The sequence below is a fragment of the Mastigoproctus giganteus genome, chromosome 13, assembly GCF_048544385.1.
Source record: "Mastigoproctus giganteus isolate SK-2022 chromosome 13, ASM4854438v1, whole genome shotgun sequence".
NCBI lineage: Eukaryota > Metazoa > Arthropoda > Arachnida > Uropygi > Thelyphonidae > Mastigoproctus > Mastigoproctus giganteus.
The window spans coordinates 19,033,543-19,053,408 of record NC_143587.1 but is presented as its reverse complement, the minus strand read 5'-3'; positions in this window follow the sequence as shown (position 1 = coordinate 19,053,408).

Genomic DNA, 19,866 nt, shown 5'->3' with positions numbered 1-19,866 from the left:
CTTAATGGAATACAAACCACATTTAATTATATTCATTCAGTTTTTAAATTAAATTTGATAAATGGTGTCTCTTTCCTTGTCAGTACAGTAGAATAAAGTCATATATACAGACTAGCCAAGAATTAATTTTGTTATTTTCTACTGATACCATATTATTTCATATGTCGATAATAGTAAACTTGTCTTAAAGAGTGTTACTTTTTGACCTTTTCACTGTTTTCAAACTGCTACATAATATGAACTTTAAAAATCAATGTCTACTTACTGATGCGATATTTGTGCTATAGTGTAGTGTATTCTGGATCTTTCAGGGTTCACACTCCAGCACATTGTGCTGATTAGCAGTATATCTGCAATTGACAGAAATTATCATGCTGCTTATTTTTATTTTATTTCTTTTTTAAATTTATATCTTATCTCTAGCTGCAGTAACTAGTAAGTTTTGAAACCAGCCTATATTCCTGTAATGTACATTCTTACCATTCAGTAACAGACAGAATTTTGGGGTGTGTGGGATGATTACCAGAAAAGGAAATGGCCCATTGAAATCATTAACACATGATCCCCAAAATTTTTAAGTAGGTACTTTTTAATATAGTAGATAAATGGGTAATAGGTAAGAGTGATAATGGTTCATACTTTTGAAGACTGAATACAAATGCACAGCAAAAATTTATTAAAAAAGCACTAAGTTTTAATGAACTTTTTATAAACTAAGCATGTAAGTGTGCAACTTATACTGGAAATAAAGGTAATTTTATGTAGCAACTCAGAGTTTAATTTTTGATAGCCTTAAAGCTTGTTTTAAAAAGAATGCACTCCTATCATTACTAAAGCAAATTTCTTATGGTTGTTAATAAGTTCCATTTTAATATTATCAATATTAAGCCAGTTGAAAGGAATTAATCTTCAAATTTAATATGTGGAGATGTGACTTGGTGACATCGAAGGGACAAAGCTGATCAAGTTTTCTCAAAAATTACATTAGCATCCATTATTATTGAATATCTTTTGAGAATATTTGACTGTGTGTCATCCTTGATATGTGAAGTCATAAACTGCTTCTCTAGTGAAGGAAAGATTTCATTTTTCAGGTTCTAATACCTTTAAAACACTTTAAAATGTTATTGCATTTGATTCCTGTTGCACTGCCTTCATGTTTTAATTATTATTGTAATTAAGGTGAAATATTTCTTAATTGTCAAACTCTGAAGAAATGCATATAATCACCGAATTTGCTAGAATGTTATGGAAAAGTAGAAAAAAAATTATTTCATAGGGTAAAAGTAGAAAATTTAAAAAAATTGATTTTGTTTTTAAATTTTTGAAATTTTTGTATCTTCATTTAAAAAATGGAAAAAAAAAAAAAGAATGGTTCCTCTTGCACTGTATTGACTTGTTAATTATTATTGAGGTCATTATGGTAAAGCCTCTCATTAATGGGGTAGGGCTTGACTTTAAAATGTGATCTGTTAAACTTGGAAGTAGCATGTATAATCACCAATATGATAAAGTTGGTAATATATGATAAAGTGTTGTACTGTGAAATTGGGAGGGGGGTGGAAGAAAGAAAGCATTAAATGTTGTAATACTGTATGTTACTGCACTTACCAGTTGTGTGGAGTGGAAGAGCTTGAAATTTTTCTGTGTATCAGAAACTCTGACTAAAGCTTATTCAGAGTCTGAAAAGCCTTTAGGTACTCTTGCTGGTGGTTCACTTGACTTCTTACTGATGTATAGCTGCTTGGTTGGCTCCCTAGCAGTGAAAATATTTTAACTAATGATAAATGCTATCAGATTAGGGCAGGTTACATCACCTGCTCCTGTATAGACAAGGATGCTGTCCATTAATTAAGCTATATTATAGCTAGGTTTACTGTATTATTATTAATATGGAAGAAACATTCCAGAATACTGTTTTCTAGTGCATCCCAGCAGAAAGGTGGATCTACATTAAAAGTTTTATGAATTGCAATTTCTAAAAATTGGTGGGTGTGCTATTTATGTAATGGTACTGATAGCTATAAAACTACAACTTTTTTCGTAACAGAAAGTACATATTCAGCTATTTTAATCTTTTACACAAAGAGTTTCTTGGTGTACACAATATAATGAAATTCACCTGAAGGGAATTGCACTTCTTCAGCAAGTAATCAAGCAAATCCAGTTTAACTATGCTTGGAACACACCATCAGTGTCAGTATAATTAATAATTATTTGTATGAATTCCTTGTTTAATCCATTCATAATGTCTTTCTGTGTACTATTTGTAGGCAACATTATTAATTCAGTTGGTTCTCCCCCTTACTATATCTTGAGGTAAAATCTTGACACTAACAGCCAATCATGTGTGAAATGACGTTCATGATTTTACCAATGTTGAAAAACTCCTACTGAGATTAAATGTGATAAAAGCTATTCAGATACTTCTTTATCCATACATATTCTCTAATGATGTTTCTGCTTTGAAGGAAATCATTATTCAGACTGATGATTATACCCTTGTTAAGTTCTTAAATTAAGAATTTGCAGAGCCCAAGGAAGCTTCATTTATGATATTGATTTTATTTGTTATTATTATTTTTTAACTTTGCTGTATAATGTGGATTTCTGTCTTCACCTGACAATAAGTGATGAGTTCCAAAGTGTCTCTTCACATTGGATATTCTGGAAACTTCTGTCTTCTTGAAAAGAATGGACAAAGCTTTTTTGTTTTTATCAACTGTGCTTTGCTTCATTATATACCTTTCATTGTGCTGCCTGGATTATAGTAAAGTTTATGCTATTGAAAATGACACATTTCTTTTTATTTTCTGGCAGTCAGTGAATTCTTTATTAAGTTTCTTGAAATTAAGGTTATTATTATATTAATATCACTTTTATATCACTTGAAATTAATAATACAGCCGCTCCCCGACTTAAGTAAGGGTTGCATTCTGCGGAACTCTATGTAATCATTTGGAATTATATGTTAAGTCGGAATTCCCCTAAATGCTTATGCAGCACTTCCAGATTTGATTGAAGCAAAAAAGAAATGTTCAACAAACATGTGAATAGAATTATTTATTCAATTTTTTTATCTCATGCGCAGGAAAAATTACAAAAGTGTACAAAATTACAAAAATTTCAAAAAGAGAGGAGACAGGCATAACGTCAGGAAGTTTTACCTTTCGAGTATCATTGCCAGAATTAACTCTCCAGCTGATAAGCACGCTGTTGCGGAAGTTGAGGGCTGTTGAGATTTAGAAGGGGTTTTTTCCGACACATCAAACAAAATTTCTCTGCAGCTGCAGAATCAGCACTGGTGACATTCACTGCATACTTTAATGTTTTGGAAACCAGCAACAATGCTTGAACCTATTAAACCACCCGTTGATTGCCATGAACTTAGCTTGGGGTTTGTTGTACTTATCCTTAATATCTTCATAAATACTTCAAGCTTTTGCTTGAATGGACTCAGAGGCACTTGCTTCTGAATCTGATTTTCCATCCATGTTATTAATAGCTTTTCCATCTTCAATATAGCACCTGAATGCTGTTTTGTGATCACTGTTGATGTTAAATGCGTTGATCCTTTAACATGTTCTTTTATACGTGTTGACAAACTTTGTCCTGCTTCGTACTTCTTAATTAATCATCTTCATTTCTAAATCAATTTTGTTTAGTTTCCTAGCACTGCCACCACTTGCATTTTCCATCGGTCCCCTTTCCTTCACCATTGTAATAAGTAAATAGGAATGAAGAGAAGATTCTGAAAATTTATTTGTTTTTTATATGATTGAAGATTTCAGTGAAGGGGAACTCATTTCACCATAATTCCATAACGTAAAAACCCACAGAATTCCAGTTATCGGTATTATTGCAAATGCAATAAGATCAAGTTTACTACCCATTTAAAATAGATTGTGCTAACAGAAAAGCCCAATAAACCGGAAAGTGAAAATTGTTTTATGGTAGTGACCTCCAGAAATGTGTTTTAGAAAAATACCACAAAGGTATTCAAAATTGATTCTTATAACAGAACATATGATAACGATGAAAGTGTAGTGCAATTTCCATTATAAAAATGACCTTTTAGGGAGATAAATAGCTTAGTTATATAGCGAAAAATTTCAACTTCTGAGGCCTTGGAACGAATTACCAAAAAAAAAAAAAAAAAAAAAAAACACAGTGTGTTATTGGGTTCACATTACAATATTTTCACGATATCTCCATTTATTTCTACGGAATGCAAAATACGTCTCCACGATTTTTTAAGTTTGCACCGGCTGGCAAAAACTTATGTAAAGTTGAATTTCCATAAGCCGAGTATTACGTTAGCCGGGGAGTGGCAGTATAGTTTATTTAGACTGTTCAATATACTATATATTAAAGAGACGTTTCAGGTATCTTACCCATCATTAGACCATGCTGTTGGGGAAATAGAAAAGGTTAGAAATTTTGAATATTTTAGAATATTACATTTACAATTACCAATACGACAATTACAAGTACCAAATTTTTACAATGCAATTATAATTACCAATATTACAGTTACAATTTGCAAATTACGATTCTTAAGTTTTGAATTGTCATTACAACAGAAAACAGCTGTTTTCTATTGTAATGGCAATTCAAGACACGAATCGTAATTTGTAAATTGTAATTGTAATATTGATAGTTGTAACTGTAATTGTAATATTGATAATTTGTAATTGTGGTATTAATAATTGTAACTGTAATATTCAAAATTTGTAACCTTTTCTATTTTCTGTTTCCCCAACAGCATGGTCTGATGATGGATATTGGTAAGATACCTGAAACGTCACTTTAGTGTATAGTAATATAGAAAAACAGCCTAATAAACTACAGTTGAACTCATTTATAACGAGTTTCACTGGACTGCAAGATGTGCTCGTTGTATCAGCGTACTCGTTATACCTGGGGTAGGTAATTCAGAACAATAGAAGTGTAGGAACCAGCGACAAACGTGAATTGCAAACTTAAAAGATTAACCTACGTATGGAAATTATTAAAAGTGATTATCCAATTTTCAGGAACGATTGTGGGGTCATTTGACTGGTCTTCTGCTTTTGTCTCAACTTTCTTCTGATCAGACTTAAGGCACTGAACACCTGCATCAGTATCTTCTGTAGCTTTGAAAACACACTGACGGTTCTCTACACTGTTGATGGCTGCTCCATATGATGGAGGATGAATTGAGTTTTCTTCGTCTACGTCTTCTTCACTTTCTTCACCTGCTGCTTGGATAGTTTCTATGATGTCTTCTGTTGTAAGAGCTCCCGAAGTTACAACATCGTCATCTACATGTTTCCAACTGTCGATGTTTGGAAGTTAATTTAAATGTTCTGGACTCCTTTTTTGCAACCACTCAGATAATGGAATGTGATCTTCCTTGCCGGTAATGTTATCTTGCTTTGACTTAAATCCAGACATGAAACAGTTTTGAATGCAACTTTGTGAAATGCATACCCATGCATTGCTCATAAAGCATATAGCATCAAGAACTGAGATTTTCATCTCAGTTCCCTTATCTATTCTGTCAATGAGCAAAAGGACCAAGTTGTAACGAACCCGAGCTTTGAAATTTCTGATTATTACACCTTGATCCATTGGTTGTAGCACTGCTGTAGTGTTTGGATCAAAAAAAAGAGCATTATGTGACTTAATTGTCAACTTTCTGTGGATGTGCAGGACAGTTATCTACAAGTATAATTTTGCGTTTTTCTGTACGGAGATCTTTGTCCCACTTTTTAAGGTAATCTGTGAAAATATCTGAAGTCATCCAAGCTTTTCTGTTCGACGTATAAGCCACTGGAAATTGCTTGGAAGCAATCACTAGAACCCTTCTTTTATCTGTCTCAGACATTTGCACTGATAGCCACTTTAAATCTATTCTTTGACAGCTTTCCCCCAATGCATTTTTTGCCCTGGAATTTCAAAGTTTGGTCAGGAGTGACATTATAGAAAATTCCAGCTTCATCCATATCGTAGATGTCATCATCACTGTAGCCTTGAGAATGAAGCAGCCACACATTGGTCATCCACTTAGATGTTATCTCCATATCCACTGCAGATGCTTCTCCACTGATTTTGCCATAGCAAATTTTATGCCGATTCTTAAAACGATCAAATCACCCATTTGAGCAACAAAGTCCAGCATAGTTGAAAAGCCATGCAAATTCTTTTGCTTATGGGAAACCGGCATTTCTTTGTGCGAGTGTAAAGTGTGTTAGTTGTCTGACGGCACCAGGGGTTTCCCCCATCTCTGCATTGTATTCTTTGTAAGTGACACAGAACTCTGTGGAGGCCAGAAATTTATAAAGTTTGTGGGGAGTGGTTTGTTGTGTAGTGTTATGTTCTGTTGTTTCTCTGACCATTTAACCATTGCCCACACTTTGCCACGAGGAGGCAGATCAGGCACCCAGTAGATTATTTAAGTTTTTTTTTTTTTTTTATGAAAACCCCAAACACGAAAGGTATCAAAACCTATTGTACTTAGTACCATGCATGGGTTTGAAGGAGACATATGGGGGGGTGCCGGAAACTTTGCTCTAGAGACTAAACATGGGTTTCACCACTTCAAGCCTCCAATAAGCAAAGTGGTGGTATTTCACCGGTTGATGAAAGTCATCTACCACCTGAGCAGTACTCTGGCAGGCCCTGCAACCTATTTTCCAAGGACTTCAGTGGCAAGGCCTATGATTTAAAAAAAAAAAAAAAAAAAAAAAAAAAGGGTGGGGGGGGTGAACACAAGAATTTGGAAAGGCCAAGAGGTTTACAAGAAAGTGGTTGAATTTTTAGATGTTGATTAGAATTTGGCGGCATTGTTAGGGGTGTACTCGGTCGGTTTAGTTAGATTGGGGGGAAACAAGTAGAAGGATGGGGACGATAGAGTAGGCATCCCCAAAGAGGTCAGTAGGAATGAGCCCCATCAGGTGAAGTGTGGGGGAAGCAGGGAGGAGAGGAGACGAGACAGAAACCCGTCTCCTCCCTCTTCTAAAACCAGGTTAGAGTACCCAGTTCAGATTGCCAAATTGCGTGTTGGCAGCAAAGCTGCAGTATGCTACATTTCTTTGTGCAGTGAACCATTTCATTAGAGCTTTGTTACATTTCTTGAGTCTCTTCACATTTGTTACGTTGTCATCGCAGGCCTTCAACTCAGCGGCTCTATTGTTCTACTGTGTTGAAACAGTAGACGAAGAAAGTCCATACTTCTTACATATCTCTATGTTCTTCTGACCAATCTGTAGTTCTTCAATAATTTTGGCTTTTTTCTTCTGCGGAGTCCACTAACCGAAATTATCAGCATCAAAGCGAATGCATCTAAGCTCTCCAGAGGTTTGCTTTTATCTATTCAGCAGCGGCCAGCGATTGGTCATCAGAAAAGGAGTGGGGTGTGTTTTACAGCTCACTGATTGGTTTGCCAGTGACCAATAGCTAGCTGCTGTAGAGTAGGTAAAAGCAGACCTCTAAAGAGCTTAGAAGCATTTGCTGCTTCGATGTTGATTGTTCTAGACTTCAGATTTCACAGGCAACTTTGAAGGAAAAGTAGGAACTTTCTTCTCATCTGTAACAGATGACAAGAAGCAGTTGGTTTGCTGTACATGGCGGTATGTTCCCTCGTTATATCAGGGACATGCTCGTTATATCCAAACTGAATGCTATGCGTTTTTAAATGAGACCAAACAAAATATCTCAGTTTAATCGTATCTGGGAACTCGTTGTAAGTGGGCTCATTATAAATGAGTTGAACTTGTTTAATTTCACATGGTATAAGAGTGGTATTAATATAATAATCACCTTAATGGAAAACAACCACATATTGTCCCACCTTAACTATATTGGATCTAGGTTTCTTGAATAAAATAGTCTAAAGAAGGAAAACAAAATAATGGGCATATTTTGAAATTTTATATAGGTATATATGTGAAGATAACAAAATAGGATAATAATATTTAAAAATATATGTAAAGTATAATTTTAATTTAATATCTGTTATCCAAATATGTGTGTGACCTCATCACTGACATTGTGAATGTTAGCTGCCCTCTTTTGCCTAACATACATATGTTAGCATATGTATGCATAGGATGTAAGAAAGCAAGCTTATATAGCATCAGCAAAAAAAAAAAAAAAACATACACACTCTTCTCATTTCACCCATCCACTCACTCCAGATGTGTGTCTAGTTCTACCTTGAATATGTTTAAGCTATCAACTTCTACAACAACAGATGGAAGTTTGTTCCAGCAATCAACCACCTGCTGGCTAAAGGCAAAGTTCCACACATCTCTTCTACAACTGTCTTTCTTCTATTTGAATTTATGCCCTCTCAGGCGATTATTCTGAGCAAGAGGAATAATCCCATCAGCATTGAGCATGCTCAAACCACTCAAGGCTTTATACACCTCAGTCAGATCACCTGGCAGGTGCCTAGTCTCCAGATAGTGTAATTTGCAAAACGTAAGCCTTTCTTTGTAAGAGCAACCCTTTGTTCCATTCACTAATCTTGTTGCGCTTCTCTGTACTCGTACCAACAGCTCTACATCCTTCTTAAAATGAAGCCTCCAGACCTGTATACAGTACTCAAGGTGTGGCCTGACCACTGCCTTATACAAGGGGATAATCACCTCTTTATCCCTTCTAGAAAAATTCCTGTATATCACTGACAAGACAAAATGAGCTACCCTTGCAGCCCGTCTGCACTGCTCACTGAACTTCATATCTGCCTGCACAATTACCCCCAGGTTCTTTTCACCACCACTGTCAGTGTAGTACCATCATAGTCACCTTTACGAAAGCAAAAACCTTTACCCCTGATGGTAGTTACCTCTTTGAGTAAATCCCACTTCAGCACACTGTGATCACTGCCACCTAGTGATTCCTTTATCTGCAGATTCTTAATGCATGAAGAATCACTATTGATAATCAGATCAAGAGTATTACCCCCTCTAGTTGTCTCCCAAACGTGCTGATGTGGAAAACAGTCATTCAATAAATCTACAAAAGCCTTGCTAGTGTGTGAGTGACCAACCCACAAATTCCAGTCAATATCTGGGAAATTAAAATCCCCCATTATAAGACTCTCTGATTTACTGGCCCACTCTATTTCCCTGTACAGTTTCTTATTATACTCATCAGAGTCATTAGGCCTATAGCACACTCCTACTCTCAATTTTGATCTCCCAATGCTTATGTCACACCAAACTGACTCGACACTGCACTGTCCAGCGATGTCGACTGGCTTCACTTCCTTGGATTTTATATGTTTCTTAACTAATAGCATAACCTCTCCTCTCTTCCTATTCTCTCTATCCTTTCTGTACACATTTTACTCCCCAAATTCCAGTTCTGCATTCCTTATATCTGTGCGACACCACGTCTCTGATATCCCAACAATATCTGCCTTTGATGTTTTGAGCAATACCTCAAATTCATCAGATTTATTTACCAAACTCCTAGCATCGGTGTACATACAAGTATACATGCACCTGTTCCTATTCTTAGCTACCCTAACACAACCCATGTGTTTACTTGTACCGTAATGACTCCCAGCAGTCTCTGAAATATCCTGCATCTTGTTTTCCAGGCTGCTGCTCATTCCAATAGAAGCAGTGCAAGAATCACTTTCACCTCTGCCAGTGGCTACTGTTGATCTATTAGTCCTTGTATCCCCCCCCCCCAAGCTAGCAGTTTTCCGACCCACCTAACACTGCCTCGATAGCATCAGCAAATATTCTTTCACCCTTTCTATTTAAGTGTATCCCATCCCTGTAGAAGCAGTCTCTCCTGTTAACAAGTACAGACCAGGCTGAAAAACATTCTACCCCTTTGAGCCTTGCACAAGCTTTCCAGGGCCGAATTGATCGACAAGGCTCTCGTCATATACTCCCTCCTATCGTGTCTGGGCACAATTGCAGACACTTTCAAATTCAACCCTAATTCACGGCTTTTTTTCAACAGTGACCTGTACTTGTTAAGTAATTCTGAAGGTCTCCTACTCTTAATATCATTAGTGCCAACCAGTACAACTATATCACCTTTTGTGCTCTTAAAAGATGATATCTGCTCTACAACGTAATCAACCTTTGCCCCTGGCAGACATACCCTGGTCCTGTTCCACCTATCCTTTTTACAAAGCATGTTCCCCGTTTCCCTGACAGTAGAGTCACCAACAACTACTAGTTCCTGTGGGACCAGCGCATTCTGCCTTGGGGGTTGCCGCTGTGTTGCGTGATGATCAAGTGCAAGCTCTGGCGTTGGTGTGGGCAGCTGAGAGCTTGATGGGCCCCCCCAATTTAGATCCTTCGAGGGCATCCACCCTGTCCTTCAAGCTCTCATATAGGCCCATAACAACGCTTAGTTGTCGCCTGATTTCCTTACACTCCTTATATCGCACACACACAAAGACATCCTCCATGGCAATATCATGTCCCGTACCCGATTACTCCACAAACATCATGCAAGCAGTGCATTTTAAAAGGTTGTGATTCAGAGGGCAACTCCCCCCCCCCCCTTCAGTTCTCCCCTGAGCCACAGCACTCCCATTAGCTTCAGCCTTTTGCTTTGCTGCTCTGGTCTGAGTCATGATTTCAATTTTAGTACAAAATTATAACCCTAAACTTGTATCCCAACACAGTTATAACGCTATATAGGTGGCCCCCGCTAAACACTGATAATTCATTCCGGAAAAATAGAGCGCTAAGTGAATTCGTGCTAAGCAAGCGCCGCATTCCCATAAGGTAACATATGTATTTGTAAGTTGCGATCGGTGCCATAGGATATTTCCTATTCAATAATAAACGGTACAAAAGATGCACAAATATCGGTCAAATTATTTAATATTCAAATATTTGCACATATAAAATAGTCTGCATTACATACGTATATAATTATGTAGTAACTACTTACGTATCAAAATTAAACTTAAAATTCCAATTAAAATCATGAATTTAATTGATCTAAATTGATTTTAATCGATGAATTTAATCATGAAAAATGTGTCTGGTCCCACAGGAATTTAAAATCCCCCGCAGCATTACCACCCAACAATAAAGTCAACTGATCCTTCGCTGCTTTGAAACCTGGCATGTTTTTTTCTTCTTTCAATATGAAACTTCTTTTAGGCATTAGTTTCCACAAAAGTCCTGCTTCATCTATGTTAAAAACTTGTTGAGAAGTATAACACATTGTTATTGTTGTTATTTGGTTTTTTTAGGAGCATTAGTGCTCAGGGATATGCGGTGGTCATTCCCTGACCTTTCCGCATCCTCCGTATTTGGTTGTTCACATGCTCGAACCCCAGTCTAATCAAGAAGCATGTGCTATGCACTGCTGCTCCTGCCCACCTGGCTACGGAGGCGCCAGTATAACACATAATACCCCTCTTCAATAATTTTAACAAGTTCTTTTTTGAAAGTTTCGGCTCCTTGATCTACACTTGCAGCTTCTCCTTGGATTTTAAATCTATTCAACCAGTTTTAAATGGTTCCACATTTTTTTTTTTTTTTTAGGTGAGTTTTCTTCAGATTATCATATTGGCTAATCTCTTTCTCTCTCTCTCTCTCTTTTTTTTTTTTTTTATAATATATAACTTAACTGAATTCTGCATTGGATATTATCTTCAATAAAATTAGTTAAGTCTTTCCATTTCAATCCTAATAGCCGGCCTAGCCCTAGTTGCTTGCAGTGGAACAGCTATCTTTCCTGCTGCTAAAATTAACTGTTTATTTTTTTTATAATTGTTCTTACAGTTAAACTTGCAAGTCCTAAATTATGGTACACAGCTGCTTGTCATTGACTGGAATCGATTTGCTTCAAAACGTCTAATTTAATTTTCAAATTCAGTCTTTTTCTTACATTTATAGTCTTCATACTGTGCCCAGACGTTGCTTTTTCATTCTTATCAGCCATTATTAACTCTTCGAAAATGTAACTGCATTGGTTGCATTAATTACGATACAATGTTCGAGTAAACCGTCCGTTACGCACGATGTCTAATACTGTACTGAGTGACAACTAGTCTTCGGATAAATGCATATAACGCTAATATTACAAGCAGTATACTTGATCATTTTTTAAAATGTTGATCTCGGAACTACGTAACAAGTCTATACTGCACTGCAATTAATTTAGCTTGCAAGAAAATTTCACTGAGCGTGGGAAAATTTCTCAAGTTGGCGTGGGAAACGTTTTAATACTGTTTTTCTATTCATTTTCAAACTGTCGACTCCATCAAATGAAACGATTTCGTTAAATATGCTAAAAATGCAATCTGTAAAAGACCATTATAGTGATCTGTGACAGTGTTATAGTCAGATATGGGCTATAATATAAGAACAGCATTATAGCGAATCAGCGTAAAGCGAACCGCGTTATAACGGGGGCCTGCTGTATATATTTTTCAGTATCAAGTATTATCTATGAATTCCGTTCATATAATTTCCGTATCAAGTTATGTATTAATTAATTATGTTACGTTTGTAATCTAAGTCGTTATATGTATTTAGTTAAAAAGTACAATTTAATTGACAGTGAAGTTTAACAAGATTAATAGATTTTACTGATTGATTGACAGTATTATATTATACACTAAACTATACTAAGCTTACGCTGTCTAATTCGGGATATAACGTTGTATCGTATAACAATGGTGGCAAGTTACGAACGGTAAATCTACAGACACTTAAGTATTAATTAACTTCTAAATCTCGCTGTCTCAATTCAGAATAAACTAAGGATCCTGACTAGGTCTATAAGCTACTTATAGAAAATAAATTGATATAACAATTGGTCAATAAAGCAGCGAAATATGACTAAAAAACTTCTCTTTCAGCGGAGCTGCAACTTGTAACACGTGGATTTGATACCCTTACCGGTACTAAGTAATACCTACAAAATCTCTATCTAAGTTAAACTTTAAACTAAGTATCGTAACTAGGAATATAAAGCTACTCTAGAAAATAAGTTAATATGCCAATTTAAGCTAATAAAACAGAAAAAAACTTCTGTATTCCAGGAGCAGCAAAAAACTTCGCCTGCACAAGGCTACTCTTGTTCTCATTATCACTTTCATCTGATTTGAGTTTATCTTTCAATCAACTTTCATACAGGAATTTAGTGCTTTTGTCTTCCAACAAATGTATTTTTAATTTTTTAGTAGTTTTCATTGGTATTTTCTTCTTTTTATTAAGATAATTTCTTTTTATTTTGAAAGTGCTTTCTACTGGGTAGTGATCACTGTCAATTTCACTGCCTCTGCTCTAGGGTCTCTAATTTTGTCATTTAAATTTTCATTAATGATAATATAATCTATTATTGACTTGGTGTTTCTTGCTTCCGATGTGAATTTATGGATATTCCTTTGTCTGAAAAAAGTATTTTTAATTTTAAGTTTGTTAAAAATGCAGAAGTCTATCAGGCATCTTCCATTATTGTTGACCCTGGGTTTGCCTTCTGATCCTATACATTTGTCTACTGATTGAGCACCAACCCTTGCATGAAAATCTTCTGCTAGTATGAGATACTCGTTTTTGTTAGTTTGGTCTATGATCTGTTGTAATTTGTCATAAAATTCTGTGGTTTCATCAATGTTGCCTTCTACTGGTGTGTAGATGCCAATGATTGTTATTGTATAAGATAGAATTTTTAGTCTTAATTTCAAAATTCTGGGTGATATCCAAGAGTAATCTAATATTTTGTTTTCCCATTCTTTCTTTATTATAACAGCAACTCCCGATGATGCCCACATTTCACTTGGTACGCCGGAGTATATCATTATGAAGTTACCTATTTCTTTGGATCCTTTGTTCTTCTTTTTTGTTTCGGTAATGACCGCTATGTCAATATTTCTATTTTCTAGTTCCATGGTCAGTTCATCTAATTTGTGATTTATTCCCCTAACGTTCCAAGTTGCTACTTTAAGTTCCTTAATCGTTCCTTAACCCTTGAGATCTGTCCAGTTTTTTCCCTTGAGCTTATTTCAAGTATTACCAAAGTAGTTAAATTAATTAATTAAATTGGCATCATTTTGGTTATATCTCATATTGTGAATGCCTTCACAACGAGTTGCCATGGTATTGTAACTACCTCGAATAAGTAACACTTCACCAGTGGAGAAGACTACTGTTACTTATTCTCAGCAGATAGCACCACCCAGATGGAACTGTTTCAACACTCGTTGGCTTCTCCTCAGTGGGTGGGCAGGTACCCTGTTGTTGCAATAGTGACAATCCAGTTATGAAGTATAACTTCGCAATATGAGAGAATGATGCTTTTGCCTTAACCTATATGTTAGTCATTCTGCCTTGTAGCATGAGGCCTTTACCCTTAAATATTTTATAGTCTATATCACTGCACACCATCAGGTATCTCTCATATTGTGAAGTTATATTTCATAACTGGGTTGTCACTATTGCAACACCAGGGTACCTGCCCATCCACAGAGGAGAAGCCAACAAGCTTTGAAACGGTGGCATCTGGGTGGCGGTATCTGCTGAGAATAAATAACAGTCTTCTCCACTGGTGAAGTATTACTTATTCAAGGTAGTACAATACCATGGCAACTGGCATTCACAACGAGTGAATGCCTTCTGTAATTTAAATATGAGATATAACCAAAACGATACTAATTTAATTAATTAATTTAACTACTTTGGTAGATGGCTACATTAAAATTATGCTTTTGCACTAACCTATATATTTTTGAACTTTAATATAATTAATTTGAAGAACCAGTTCATTGGTACTATTCAGAGTTCTGCATCAAATTGAGTTACACACATTAACGATACAAATAAATTAAGGTTTTCAATTCCTAACTCATGTTGCTGATAGTTTAAAAATACAGTAAACCCTCGATTTAATGGACTAATGGGGGAGAAGGGGTGTCTGTTAATGCCAAAATTCTGTTAAATCGAATGTAATCGGGGGGGGGGGGGGGGGGCATTTTTTACATCTTAATGTAAAAAAAAAAGCTTTAATGCAATATGCAGTACTGTACAATATAAAATTATGTTGCAATTTGGCCTTTGATTTATGGATATCAGAAACAGTTTGTTTTTTTAAGCCGTAAATTTCACAAACACATGCTACTGAGACGCCTTGTTAATTTCTTAATTAGCTCTAATTTCTGTGCCACATTTAAGTTCACACGTTTTATTTTAACTCCTCTATCACTTGATGCCATTTTAAATTGTAAGGATTGCAAAATTATTTAATAAATAAAGTCACAATTCAGAAATCACAGAAACACTCTGTATACAACCTGACTGCACAATAGCTTGAAGCAGACTGAGACCGAAACAAAGCAAGTCAATAGACCTGAGTGTCCGAGTCACGTTCAGCTCGCAAGTCACCACCTGCTCTTATCTATTATCTGTAATCTGGGAAAACAGCTATTTGCACATGTTTTCAGAAAGAATGAAAAACAATTTCCTGAATTTGATTATAAAAATAAAAGTAGATAGTTATCAAAACAATAATGGAAATAGGTAATTATTATTAATTTTTAATTAATAATAACACTGAAGTTTTGTATAACCTAAAAAAATATGGTCAAGATTAATATGTACATTCTATATTATTTGTCCGGTCCGTTATATCAGGGTCCATTAAATACTGTACAAGCCAAAATACTGCTCTGTGCTGTCTGTAAATTAGGAAAGGCTGCCTTCCTTGTTAGTCACAATTATAAAAAGTATAGAAACAATAAATGATGAATATCAGAATAGGTTGATGGATGATGAACTGTAATATGCCACAACATTCACAGCAAACTTTTCTGTTTTATACACTCAATAAAAATGATCCAGTGAAGTATTATGATTCCAAATATTTAATACACTTTTAGCAAATTTATGAATAAATTTGGTAAATTACAGACTTAGTATGGTGGCCCGCTGACTTTCTATTGTGAATTTATAGCTAGAAAATTGTCCAACTCCATTTTCATAAATGTTAAGTTAAATTATTTAGCATTGTGGATTAACTAAATTGCCTCCAGAATCTTTCTTTTGAATGTTATACATACAATGTCGTAATATGTATTTCATAATGACTGGCTGAAAATGAAATTAATATAATTTTCAGTCAGTTATTTTGTTTTACAAATAAAAATCAAAACATTGTCACTCGAGAGATTGGGTCAACTTGAATTCTACTTTTATTCTTACTTCATGTTTACTTCTCAGAAAAGGAGTTAGTCTTGAAAGATGGCAGTTGTTCTACTGATGTTGCTAGTTTTTGGCAGCTGTCCTACTGATGTTAGTTTTCTCCTGTATTTTATTGTTGACCACACACACACACACACACACACACACACACACACACACAATCTGTCACATTCTCCTACACTTGCCATTCGTAACTCTATAGAGTGCTTCTGTGCAATACTTTATATCTCTAACACATATACAACAACAAAAGTAAAAAAATATATAGTGTTAAATACAATACTTAGATGTGGTACAGGCAACTCTTGGTTTATGAACATTCATTATAATGAATGTCACAATTCATTCAAAATTTCTTAAAGTCACCAATAGATGAGTTCCTTATAAAATGAAATCCCAAACGTATAGTGAACATAATTGTAAGATTTAAATAAATAAACTTTTAAAAAACGTATTTATTGCAATAATTGTCAGAAAATTATTATATGATAATTATACTGAACTGTTCTTGGTTAATAAAACTAATCTAGCTAGTAAAAAAAACATTGCCACACCACGTAGAATGTTGAACTCTGATGAAGATATTGACGAGTAAAAGTTGAATACATGTGTATATACAGTACATATATTATGTTAGTACTCTTTTTCTTTATTTTGATTTTGTAACTCTTTATGTTTTTAATTAAAATTAACAAGTGCTGTAACTTTTTTTTATTCTTTTCTTATTTTATTTTATGTTACATATTATATATATAGACCATTCGATGTTGAGTACATGATTTTAATGCTTTAAAATGGCTGCTAACGTATACATACATATCGTAAAAACTTGGGAATGCAAGGTACACATAACGAACAATGTCTTGGAATGGAACTCATTCGTAAACCAAGAGTTGCCTGTATATGATATTATGTGTTAATGGCCGTCATAGCCAATTGGTCAAATCCTGGAGTACATTTGTATGTGCATTTCAACTGATTATGGTTCAAACCCACATGACTTTTAAATACAGTGATGGTTTTGTATTCTCCCTATTTTGCAAACTCTGCCCTTTTGGTCAACCTAGAGTGTAAACAGAAAATTTATTTATTTTACTTTTGTATGTTAGTATAAATCGATAGTATACTATTTTTTTATTATTATTATTATTTTTTATAAATTAAATTTCCAAAATTTATTCTTTGTAAATTTGTTATTTAAACACTGTTTAAGTAACATTGTTTAAATTTAATGCTCCAATGTGAATGCATTTTTTCTCAAATGCTACAATTTCAGGACAGTTTTATTGGCAAGAAATAATTCAAAATCATTCACTTTTTGACAGCACCCTACCTTTTCAGCCTATTGTGGACAGTTTTTTATATTGAAAATATATATTTTTAAATAACAACATTGGGGCCTGCATTTTTGTTCTTGTTCAAACTGGCTTTCTTTCTTTGGTCATGGCATTTTATTGCTATGGGAAGTAGAATGCATTGCTAAGGCTTGCACTGCTTGAGAATAGCAGCACTTGTGAAAACAAAACTAACACATTTTTTATTATTGGCACTCAAATTGAGTGCCAATACAGAATGTGAGTTTCATTTTCATTTGTGAAAATGAAAAAAGTGCTGGCATAAACAACTTATTTTCATAATCCAGTGCATATCAACAACTCAAGCAGTTTCTAAAACAAAACAATTAATGATGCAGATCAAAAGGGAATGCAATATTAATACACTTAATGGCTTCTTTAGCAATTTCTGGATATAATTCACATCAAAACATAAAATTATATTCTAAAAAATTATTTTGAGATATATGAAAAATAGTGTATAGAAATGCAGTTCTGATGTTTGCAAGCACCATTTCAGTAGAATGTCATCATCTAAAATTATTGCACTGTATTGCAAATACACTTTTATCCAGTTAGTGAACTAAAGTCATCCAAAATTCATTCTGTAACAAGCTAAGAATACTACTACTAACATAATTCCTATGACAATTCTATTGGCACATGTTTATGGCTTATACATTGTTAATGCAGTTTCTTTTCTCAAAAGGGAGGTGAAGAGTTGGAGACTATCCCAGGTGAGTAAGTTTTCACTGTTTCTATTTTGGACAGCCAAAAACCTAATCACTGATTTATAGTATTTACTTATATAGTAAAAGGTACTGAAACAAGTTTTGGAATATGCTAATAATTTGGAAAATAATTCCTTCATGAATTTTTGGTATTTTCTTTGAAAAGAATTTGTGTACAAATTCACTTTTTTCCACTCCAACCTTTATTTATGTGTATGAGACAGAATTAACAGTAATTTTTAAGTCATATGCATTAGAAACCAGTAACGTGTTGTTTTGTATGTACATTTAAAACTTTCATATTTATAATAATCTAAATATAATATAAATTTCTTTGAATTAGATATCACTTTAATAATATCTGATACCATTTATAAGCTCCTGGTGAATTTGTAACTATTATTGCCAACTTTTAGTATATGCTGCTATTCTGTTGTTTAATTTTCCAGTTCACAGACTTTAATATTGTGGAATTTTCTTAATGTATCATTTTGATATGGAGGTGTTTAGCTGCTGCCATCTTGTATCTCATCTGCACTGACATCCTTATTTATTTATTTATATATACTTTGATTTGGTGCATTAAGATGTTTACTGGCTTATATAATAATCTTAACATTACCAATGTATTTATGATATCATTTAATATTCTTTGTGGTGTCAGTCTGTTTTCTGTTTGCTTTATTGTAGGCAGTTTTGTGCTCTAGGACTGCTGTAAAGATTTTAATTTTTAAAAAAATTAGGAGAAACAGTTTTTAAAAAGCACTTCAATATGAGGATAATTCATATCTTTACACACTTTTTCTTTTGTGTTAATTGATATTATTGTATCAAAATGTGCATATTTGAGGATTTACTTGAATGACTAGAGATGGCATATTTGAATTTTCGTTGCTTGTATAATTCCCATTTCTGCTTTTTTTATATGTTTTGGTGGTATTAATTATTCTTGAAAACAAAAACAAAAAAAAAGTTTAAAAAAAAGCAGTAAACTTTTTTTTTTTTAAATGAATTATGGTCTTTAAACCCTGAAAGTTGGTTGGTTAAGTGTATAGAATATACTACACTTAGGTTATTAATTTGAATCCTAACTTAGATATAAGTATTGTTTTCTAATATAATTTGTGTTATTGAATATTGTAATGTGTGATCATTTATTTGTACAAAACTGCACTTTTATTTATCAGAGGAATCCTTTTTATAAAATAGACAATTTTTGTGCATTCTTCCATTTAAATTTTGAAATGTGTTTGCAATCATGTTTCTAAATTGTATTCATAAAGATCTAATTAGAATTGAATGAATTATCATCATATTTTCATTTTGTAAATAAAACATCATTCATACGGTCATAATTGTAGTGTAAAATTTGTGACCATTTGTTTCACATGTACACAAACACATTAATAAAGTTTCTGTGTGACCTTGTAATCGAGCTGATTGGTTGTAGTTTTAAATTTCAACAGCATGACAAGCACGAGCATGTGCATAGAAGAAAGTAGTTGTCTAAATTTGATGCTTGCATTGTTGCTGGGGACATTTTGAATAGAATAAGTTTTGTGACAATACCACTTGTATATTTGAGATAAAAATCTAAGGGAAAAATTGCATTTAATGATGAAACAC